This window comes from Rhipicephalus sanguineus, chromosome 1 (genome assembly GCF_013339695.2).
Source record: "Rhipicephalus sanguineus isolate Rsan-2018 chromosome 1, BIME_Rsan_1.4, whole genome shotgun sequence".
Classification (NCBI taxonomy): domain Eukaryota; kingdom Metazoa; phylum Arthropoda; class Arachnida; order Ixodida; family Ixodidae; genus Rhipicephalus; species Rhipicephalus sanguineus.
The window spans coordinates 183840911-183851659 of NC_051176.1; the positions used below are offsets into that span (position 1 = coordinate 183840911).

Below are 10749 nucleotides of genomic sequence, written 5' to 3' on the forward strand. Positions count from 1 at the left end.
GTGTAGGGTGTAAAAGCACATTACACCCAAACGACAAAAAGGGCGTTAGGGTGTTTATGCACAATTACACCGAAACACCCCGGCAAAAATTTCCATAATTCGAGTGGTTCCCCGCTCCCAGTTTTCTCCCATTGAAACGCTAGAAAGCTTGCCGTTTAGCTAGTCCTATCAAGGGCGCATGACCTATTATAGTGGCTCCTGCCACAGAAGGAAAATGCTGGCAGCAGCACTGATTTTATGGTGCATATGAAGCACGGCATATATGGCCCTTACATATACAGTGCAATCGTGACTGAACACAAAGTCATTACCTAAAATGTGTTGACACATATTGCAAGATGTTCACACAGTTATCCAATAGTACAAAATAAAGTCAAGCTTTAATAAACACAGAGCTCGTACATCCGAGACAAATTCTACGGTATTCAATGACCTTTCTCGAGTGTGCGGAGCGGCATCGCGTAATTCCGCCAAACAAGGAGCACAAATGACATGGAGCACAAATGACCAAGGCGTTTGTGTCAAAATATGAAGCAAGGGCGTTATTTCCACTTCATAATGAGGAATTCAATTTAACATGCTTTATTGTAACACAGCCGTATAGTGCAGTATGGGTCTTAGAACAAGCTACACCCGTGCGAGTGGGGTGTAATAGATGAAACCGCCCTCGAAAAGGTGGCAATTACAGGGAGAAGCACAAATGAACCTTCTTCCCTGTCAGCCCCCTTGGGGCACTACAGACACCTGGTCCCTTTGGGCGCACCGCAGAATGAATTTTCCCGCTGTAGTTGCAGTTCCCAAGAAGGGAAATAATGGTGCCACTTCTTATACCTGCACTTATGCAGTTGATAAAATAAGGTGCCATCGTCTTAAATGGGCTGCATAACATCAGTGTATGTGTTTGGAATCAACTGGAACACACAAGGTACGGTCTGGTCGTTTTCCTGTTAAGGAGATGGTTCAGAAATGTGCAATCCCTTGATGAGAAAGTGGATTGAAAAAGTTTCAAAATTCCAGCAGTGCCCACACCATTGTGCCTGTTGTCGACTTTCTTAGTAGGGTAAACACTGCCATCACACAGCTGTAGCTGATACACGAGCAGGGTATCAATGCTCCGTGACAACTCACGGAACATTATAAGGACTCAGAATGTCGTTTTCCCCAGCAGGTCTCCATATTACCTCTTTTCTGGGAAAGTACATGAGTGAAGTAGAAAACTGTGCACATTGCTGGAATTATGAAATATTTCCCACTTTCTCAAAAGCAATGAATTGTGGCTCCAACACAAAAAAGTGAGCAATCGGGCCATGACGCTCACGTTGCAGCGCATGCTGAATGCGGTAATATGTAGGAAATGCATGGGAATAGGGACGTTATGACCACGACAGCACTGCAGAAGCATTACCTACATAACAACAGTAGAATCAAATTTTACACGGGCATGTTCAGAGATATTTAAAGATTATCCCTTTCCAAGCAAAGACAACAGAATCATTGGTAATTGAATAAAACGAGTATTTATTTCTTTTAAAAAATATTGACAAAACTTAAAGCTTGTGTTATAGCCCAAAATTAATTTTAAAACAATATTCGATGCACTGATTTCACTGACAAGTACTGGCAGTTTTGTTAAGCTAAAGTTTCAATAGAAAAAGATCTCAATTATTAAAACTACTGCAAAAAAGTCACAAAGTCCTTTGAATACAAGAACTAAGCCAATAACCACAAAGTGGAATGACCTGCGAGAACATGATGAAATCGGCAGAGACAAAATGGCTAGTATTAAAATGTCACAAGAAAATGAGCAAGAAATTGAAATGAAATACTAGTACCGCCATAGTATTCGTTTCTGTATAATGTAAAACAAATAACTACTCGTTACCATATGAAAATATAACTTTATGGCTTAAGCTCGAGTTATAATCACAGGTGGCGACATACTTTAAGTAGAAGCTAAGGCCTATTTTCTAGGCTTTCTTGAAAATGTTCAGGAGCTTTACTACTTGTGTCCTCGGAGTCATTACCCACTGGCCAAGAAGGAGCCATTCAACAGCGACGAGAACGTTGAACGCCTTGTGATGGCAGTCGATATTTAACAGCCAATGTGCTGCCATGAGTGCAGCTACTCATTCTTCGGCATTGGACACACTGAAGAGCAGTTCTTTGTCCACATGGAGGAAAAGCTTGCTTGCATAGGGAAGATCGGGGCCATCGTACACAATGCAAGGTGTTATTGGAACGCTCTCTCCCTGCATGACAAAAAATAAAAAAAATCATTGTCTGGAAAGCGCTACGCAGACTTCAATCATTTGTTTCAGTAAATAACAGTTTCTGTACCGTGTACTATCGTGAGTAATATGAGCTCGAACATGCGACCACGTGGAAAATAGCCTCAAAACTGAGATAGGGTGATACGTGGATGGCACTGCCGAAACTGGAGGGGAGAGGGGGGGGCGCTGTTCCGCTGACTGTTGGTACTCCCGCCTCGCTAGCGTTGCTGCGAGATATCGACTGATTGCGTGCCAATGACCGCTAGCAATGATAACAAAATAAATAAATGAGGCGCAGCAAAATCCTCAGCCGACACCACCGAGATACCGATTAGGGTTGCCACCTTTTACCGAAAAAAAAAACCGGCCCTTCGGGGGGGGGGGGGGGGTAGTTAACAGGAGATTAAAATAATGTTGAACAATAGACGCTATGTCAATTCTTCGGCATGCATTGCCATTTAATGTAACATTGCTTTCATTGAGCCAAATAAACCTAATGCACAAACAAAAGCAGCACACTCAGCTAACCATGCAACTAGCCTAATTGCTGACATAAAAGTACCCGTGATTGGAATGAAGCTTCGCTTATTAGTCTGAATGTGCTGCACTGAAAAGGAACCACAATGCTTCGTCCATAAAAAAAGCTCTTCTTTGCGTCTGAATCCAACAGGCCATTGGCGTTATAGTTAAGGAACGTTAAAATGTGCCTATTCCACAAAAATGTCGGATATGCATGTACCATACACGCGCAATAATATGCTCTATTCCAACGATCGCTAGACTTGAAGGGATCCCAGAAAGTGGTTGACTAATAGCGTAAGAGTTTTGGTGATTGACGATAAATATTTACCGTCGTAGTTGTTAAACTACGCGGTCGGGGACTGACCGCCGGTCAGTCCCCGACCGCGCAGGTGGAATTCCTCAGTCAACACGTGCGGTCAACACGGAGAAGAGTAAAAAAAAAAAAAAATACTCGGGATACGATGAGCAATAAACCGGCCAATGATGGCCGGTCTTAGGTGCAAACCGGCGACCGGCCCCTTGTCTAAAAAACCGGCCCGGCCGGTCCAAAACCGGGCAGGTGGCAACCCTAATACCGATGCACAAGCATGGCCTGCACACCGTGGCAGGCTACGTCACAGCCGATATCTGAGCAGCTACCTAGTCTGATGTGGCTGTTGGCGTTGATGGGAATTCATATCACCGCTAGCGGCCACTGACACTCTCCAAGATGCTGTTTCGCATCAACAATATCGAAGCGGGAGGGTCAACAGCTAGTGGAAGCGCGGCGCCCTTTCCGTTTTGTTTCCGACAGCCGCCGCTGCGAATCAGCCGACGTAAGGTTCAAGGGTGTTCGCCATGCGCTCGGGTGTTCGAGCTTATATTGCTCACGATAGGACCATCCAAATATGAAGCTCATAACATGCCCCATATGGAACTGGAGAGAATTAATAGCTTTTTTACGTGCAATTAGCTTGTTTGGGAAAGAGAAAGTACTTTTTGACAAATATCATCCGCATTTTTAAAGAAAAAGGAGCATTCTTTAGTGGCATGAAGGATTCCTGCACATCGATAAAAAGCATATAAAACAAAACTATGCACAAGGACTTCTCTTCAAGGCTGCAACGTGCAGCCTTGAAGATGACTGGAGAATTTAAAATATCTTATAAATCATTAGGCTTGTCTTTTACCAAATAATATCATTGGAGGTGGTCGTACAAACTGCGTTTTTAAATGTTTGTACACGTAAAAGTATTTAGCGAAGTTACAACGCCAAAGCGAGGCGAGGCGCATATACCTCTTAATAACCACAACAAAATAATGAAAGCTAGACATAATGGAAACAAACAGAATAAAATAAATTGTGCTCGAATGCGGGCACTCAGGCGTACGCACGAAGGGGGGGGGATGCGCCCCCCCCTAATCAATTCAGACAGGGGGGGGCGCAAAGTCTGCCCCCATACTTTGACATTTTAGTAAGGCGGGGGGAGGGGGGCAGCGATTAACCTTCCTACTCCCCTCCCCCCTGATGGGGAACCCTGCGCACGTCGAAGTGCACACTGATGCTCGAACTAGCGCTTGCACAGTTGAGGTAGTTAAGGCGATTCGGCCACACATAGACATGAAAAATTCATTCGAACACAAGTCAAGTTTAACGAACGGCTCCCCGTGCACGGGTGCCGGCATTATCAGGAAACCTATGTTACGGATGAATTAAAACATCGGTACGAATTTAACGAAACGGAATGTATTAGCACTTAGGCGAGCTTCGCGCGGCGTACCTAAAACGAAGCAACATGCTGCGTTAAAATGACCCACACGCATCAACCCGATCATCACGGTAGTTTTAGCGCACAAAACGAACACAGACGGAAAAGAACGACACGGACACCATGTCGTTGTTTTCTGTCCTGCTTTTTTTTTTGCTTGTGCGAAAAAAAATGCACTTGAATTACCAACAGGCCGAAGCATACGCGCCTTAGACACGCTTGACGCTTAGAGCTAACAGGTGCCGTCACAACCCAACTATTCTTAAATCAAAATAGTGGTTTATCGAGAGCGGGGCCCCCTTCCGCCGACAGAAGGGCACCGCCACAACTGCGTTCAAATCCCCCTCCGAATCACAGCCGCGCATGCGCACACTGATTTCAACACCAAACAAAGCAAAGCTTGCCCGCGCCTAATGTCACACAACTTTGCCTTCATCCCGATGAAACAATACACTCACATATGCTCGCTACGTTAACAAATGCTCACCGATCGTCAACCAGTTAAGGAAAGCTTAGTTAACGGCATTAGATCACGCTCTCGGAGTTAACAAAGCGCTGGTCGTAGCAACGTGATAGTGGTACATACCGTTTCAGTTCGAGTGCTCCACGATATCAAGCTGCAGGTCTCCCTTTGAGTATAGTGCATCTTCGTAATAAGCAGCACTGGCAGAAGGTAAAGAACGAGCACACAGCGCAGTCACACTTCAAACAACCAAAACACCGACTGCAAAACTCGACCGATCGGGAGGCGATGCACAACACACGCAGAAAACGGTTGAGTCCGGCGGCGTGTCTGAGCATGTCTGAGCGCGTTGCATAAGTCACGTGGTGATAGAGCTGTTCCGCGCACGCGCGGCGGCGGCGGCTGCGCCGGCCGAGGAGGTGGCGCCATAGAGTAACAGAAAATGACAAGAGTGGACACACGAGCCTATAAACGGCGGAGCTACGCAGCTTCTCGCCAGCCGTTAGACGGCAGCACGTCACTCCCTGTTTCCAAGAGAACGCGCGTACTAGTTATCTACTGCAGTACCTTTTCTGGTTCACGATACATCTACTTGTCTTTGTCAGATTATGTGGCTGCGGCAGTGGCTTCCGCTGGCTCGCAGTGCGGCTCTAAATCCGTCTTTATCGTCTGCGATTGGACAGTTCGAAATCATCGATTGGTAGCTGTCATGACCATATATGGTCAGATTTGCCGGCAAGACGACGCGGCGACGCATATAAAATTGGCTCTACCTGCTCCGCGGATAATTCGCTGGGATCGTCTGCCGGGAAGTTACTCTGCTTGGCGGCTGCTTGGTAAGAACGCCTTCATTAGGTTCTTTTTTCCCTTCATTACTTTGCAATGTATTTGTCTCTACAGCTTTAAGTTGACATTTGACGCAATTTGTGTTTTAGCGCCGAAAGCTTCTTTGTGCTTCGCGTATGGTGCTCGTGAATTGCTTTGCATTAAGAAATAGCTACTTGAAATGCTACGCAGCTTTTCCCTTCATTACTTTGCAATGTATTTGTCTCTACAGCTTTAAGTTGACATTTGACGCAATTTGTGTTTTAGCGCCGAAAGCTTCTTTGTGCTTCGCGTATGGTGCTCGTGAATTGCTTTGCATTAAGAAATAGCTACTTGAAATGCTACGCAGCACGTTAGCGAAGAAATCGTTTCTTGGCGCCAAAAATGAGTCGCCGCTTGCGTCGTAAGGTTTTCTTTGTGCATACAATGCCGTTACACGCAGTTCTAATTCACTGCATGGGTGTGCAAATGTGTGAAAGAGTGCAGTTATGCTTTGAATCGTTATTTGTGGTATTCGCAGTTTGCTTGACGCCTATGTTAAGAGCCAAATTAGAGAGAACTTGAGAAATGAGAACAGTGTTCGTTGGCCGTGGCTACGACGTAATATTCTCGTACCGAAGGTTGCTTTGTTTTCACTGCGGCAACTGCTGGGACTGTTTTTCGCGAAAGGGCGCTGAGAAGTGCGTCGGAGACAATTTGTGCGAAGGCCAGAGAAAATACGGTCAACTTTTTCTCTTTTTTCAGGTCATGCCGTCCGGAGTCAAGTACTACGGCAGCTACTGCTGCGCTGCGTGGTGCAACAACAACGGCAGGACAGGGAGAGAGCGTGGTACTAAGTGGTTCAGGATTCCGCGAGACGACAGGTAGCCCTTTGCACATTTCCAAGATGTAATTTTGAAGTTGTGGTTGTCATTAACTAACTATCAAAGTATGTTTGTATCTTTCGCACTATTTTGCCGTTCAGCTAGTTAGTGTTTGGATGGTCATACATGCATATTCTTCATTCGCCTAAATCGAGTGGCCCCTTTTCACTCTCAAAACTCTGAAAACTTCGCACTGGAGGTGTCGCGGAGCTGGGCGGCCTTCCTCGTTTCTCCTTTCTTTTTCTGTTTCTTGCATCTTTTTCTGTCCCTATCTCTTTCTCTCTCTACCTAGTTTTCCCTTTCTGTATCTCTCTGGGCTCATTCTTGCTATGTATTTCTTCATTTTCTCTGTCCCTCTGTTTCTTTTTCTCTTTATTTGTTTTTCACTCTGTGTCTTTGTCACCTTTTCATGCCTTTTCCTTTCATTCCTGTCTGCGTTCTATCTCATTTTCACATGGTCGTTTTTGTTTGACACTCGCACCAGTTGTATTTGGTAGTAGAGCTTGCCAGATTCCTGTGGTGCTTATCCTTCCGAGGAGTTTTGCATGACTGAGCACAACTTAATGATAGCTTAAACAGCTCCACTGTAAAGAGAACGAAGAGAGAGTGAGAGTTTATGATAAGTTTTACGATGTTGCACAAGTCAGTGGCAGCTTAATTGAGTTTGTTTTAAAAAATGTAGTTCCCAATGCGTTAAACTCTGTTGGATATACATGACTTGCAGCTATTGGCCATTGCTGGTGTTCTATCTGTTGCCTTAAGTGCTTTCATCATGAGTGCGCATTGGAGTTGGACTTCCCTCTTAAGCAGAACTCCCCCCACCCCCAGGGCAAAGGTCTGGTTGCAGTATGCTGATCGTCAAGACCTGCTTTCTAAGCCAGCCTCGCAGCTGTATGCCGTCTACCGCCTGTGCAGTGAGCACTTTGAGCCACAGTGCTTTATGGACCCTGGGCGAACAAAGCTTAAAAAAACCGCTCTTCCTTCTGCCCCCCATTGACTCGCTGGCAGATGATGATAGCGCAGGGTAAACTGTTTGAGAAATGCGTGTGCACACAACTGTCCAAAGTTGTGTTTTTTTTGTACTAACTCTGTGCACTGTGTCGTAACCTTCTGGTTACTTTAGGCAGAGGCTATTTTCTCTATAAAACACTGTTGCTAAATCGCAAGGTGTGTGTTATGTGTGTTGTACTTATCTCTGTGTTTTTCAATGCATCGCCTTCAGCGATTGTCTAGCAGTCTGTCCTGTGTTAACTCACTTTGTTGTTATTTGTGAGCTGTGTTCATTTCGTTAAGCATTCAAACCATGTAAACAAATACATGGCCATTGCGTGCCGTCTACTTTATTCTATACCTTTATTCTATACTGCTGGCATTTATTCTGTCCAGCCCAGTCTACCAGTCCATTTGTGGCATGTGAGAGCTTTGTTGACATGAGGTCTGACCCGGAGATCCTTCATTCATGACTGCAGTGAACCTTTCCCACCTTATGGTTCACAGGGTCAAGGTAACATTTCTCGTTTTCTGATGGTAGCTGTCAAGTTGCATAGTGCTAATCCAACTTGTCCATAAGTGCATGTAGTGCTTGATCATGCTGCCAGTAGGCACGGTGTGGCAGATGCAGTGAATGCAATTGCGTAAGAAGTATCCCTTACCTTAAACCACTGTTTCAGAGCTGCTCATAAGTCTGGTCTTTACTAATTCACATCTGAACTAGGTGTCCTTATTTTGTGTGGGTGCATGAGCATGTCTTATGGTGCTAATTTGATTGATGGGAGGCCTCTATTAATGCAAAGTTTTTTTTTAGGGGTAACCAAAGCGGCTTCCAGGAGAACATCCAGTCTAGTCGGGGGTGACGAGAGTGAGAGTGTAAAGGAGAGCTCCTGTTCCCTGGCACTGCCTGGTAAGTCGTCTGTCGTTCTCTTTTGTGTTAATTCAGACTTTATCTGATGGCAGGAAAATGGTTAGAGGAAAGGTGTTTCTGTTCAACAGTTCGTTCTTTTGTGTTATTGCAGAAGGGACCCTAGTCGACAGCCACAAGCAACCTGTGAAGGGTGCTGCGGAGACTCCTTGCTCTACTGCCCATGGTAAGGAGTTTTTCTGGCACAGTTTGCTCGGTATCTCATTGGTGTCTTTCGTTGATGTCATTGCAGAAGAAAGTCCAGTCGGTGGTGACAAGAGTGAGAGTGTAAAGGAGAGCTCCTGTTCCCTGGCACTGCCTGGTAAGTCGTCTGTCGTTCTCTTTTGTGTTAATTCAGACTTTATCTGATGGCAGGAAAATGGTTAGAGGAAAGGTGTTTCTGTTCAACAGTTCGTTCTTTTGTGTTATTGCAGAAGGGACCCCAGTCGACAGCCACAAGCAACCTGTGAAGGGTGCTGCGGAGACTCCTTGCTCTACTGCCCATGGTAAGGAGTTTTTCTGGCACAGTTTGCTCGGTATCTCATTGGTGTCTTTCGTTGATGTCATTGCAGAAGAAAGTCCAGTCGGTGGTGACAAGAGTGAGAGTGTAAAGGAGAGCTCCTGTTCCCTGGCACTGCCTGGTAAGTCGTCTGTCGTTCTCTTTTGTGTTAATTCAGACTTTATCTGATGGCAGGAAAATGGTTAGAGGAAAGGTGTTTCTGTTCAACAGTTCGTTCTTTTGTGTTATTGCAGAAGGGACCCCAGTCGACAGCCACAAGCAACCTGTGAAGGGTGCTGCGGAGACTCCTTGCTCTACTGCCCATGGTAAGGAGTTTTTCTGGCACAGTTTGCTCGGTATCTCATTGGTGTCTTTCGTTGATGTCATTGCAGAAGAAAGTCCAGTCGGTGGTGACAAGAGTGAGAGTGTAAAGGAGAGCTCCTGTTCCCTGGCACTGCCTGGTAAGTCGTCTGTCGTTCTCTTTTGTGTTAATTCAGACTTTATCTGATGGCAGGAAAATGGTTAGAGGAAAGGTGTTTCTGTTCAACAGTTCGTTCTTTTGTGTTATTGCAGAAGGGACCCCAGTCGACAGCCACAAGCAACCTGTGAAGGGTGCTGCGGAGACTCCTTGCTCTACTGCCCATGGTAAGGAGTTTTTCTGGCACAGTTTGCTCGGTATCTCATTGGTGTCTTTCGTTGATGTCATTGCAGAAGAAAGTCCAGTCGGTGGTGACAAGAGTGAGAGTGTAAAGGAGAGCTCCTGTTCCCTGGCACTGCCTGGTAAGTCGTCTGTCGTTCTCTTTTGTGTTAATTCAGACTTTATCTGATGGCAGGAAAATGGTTAGAGGAAAGGTGTTTCTGTTCAACAGTTCGTTCTTTTGTGTTATTGCAGAAGGGACCCCAGTCGACAGCCACAAGCAACCTGTGAAGGGTGCTGCGGAGATTCCATGCCCTACTGTCAATGGTGAGATGCGGTTTAATGGCACCAATTGCTTAGTATCTTATTGCTGTCCTTGTTAATCTGCTTGCAGAGTCAAGTCCAACCAGCAGTGACGAAAGTGACGGCGAAAAGGAGAGCGCTTGTTCCTCGGCCCCACCTAGTAAGAGCGTTATTTCTTTTTATGTTTGTTGGGCAACCATCTCTAACGTAGTCTTGCCTCACGGGCATGGGCTGAGCAGCTATATGGCAAAGTGCAGTGTCCGTCATAATCATAATAGTTTCGGGGCATAAAATCTCTGCAGTTGTTATTGAAAAGCCTAAAGGCATGTGTTGCAGAGTGCTTGGCCTTGCTGCATATACAGCACACAAAGCAGCTAAAAGTTAAGGTAACTAACATAGTGGCCATCGACACTAATTTATCCAGGAGCTGCATCGTAAATGCAGCTCCTAGTGAGTTATGAAAGTAGCTTACAAAAGTGTTATAAATCAAAAGAGCCCAATGATGTGACATTCATTATTTTTTGCTATTATGGTGAACACAGCACTGTGCTTTTGAGATTCATGGGTGAGCCATCTGACGGACCATATATATTAAGTCTGTTGCGACACCTGTACTTACTTCTACGGTTGCATTACAAGCTGGGAATGAGTACAAACAAGGATCTGTCCTTCGGCACGGATACTTGAACTTTAGTGCTTGCCTACTGTTGCAAGATTTATTG

The 10749-nt window shown here is 45.4% G+C and overlaps 1 long non-coding RNA gene across 4 annotated transcripts; it reads left to right on the forward strand.

The window, feature by feature from the left end:
• The first annotated feature begins 5711 nt into the window (after positions 1-5711).
• LOC125759418 (uncharacterized) lies at positions 5712-9839 on the forward strand. Of its 4 annotated transcripts, none has more exons than XR_007417083.1 (6): positions 5712-5839; positions 6573-6691; positions 8078-8195; positions 8496-8591; positions 8704-8775; positions 9799-9839. It is a non-coding gene; the product is annotated as an uncharacterized LOC125759418 (long non-coding RNA). The 4 variants fall into 4 exon arrangements; XR_007417082.1 differs by lacking the exon at positions 9799-9839 and adding an exon at positions 9480-9520; XR_007417081.1 differs by lacking the exon at positions 9799-9839 and adding an exon at positions 9161-9201.
• The last annotated feature ends 910 nt before the right edge of the window (positions 9840-10749 follow it).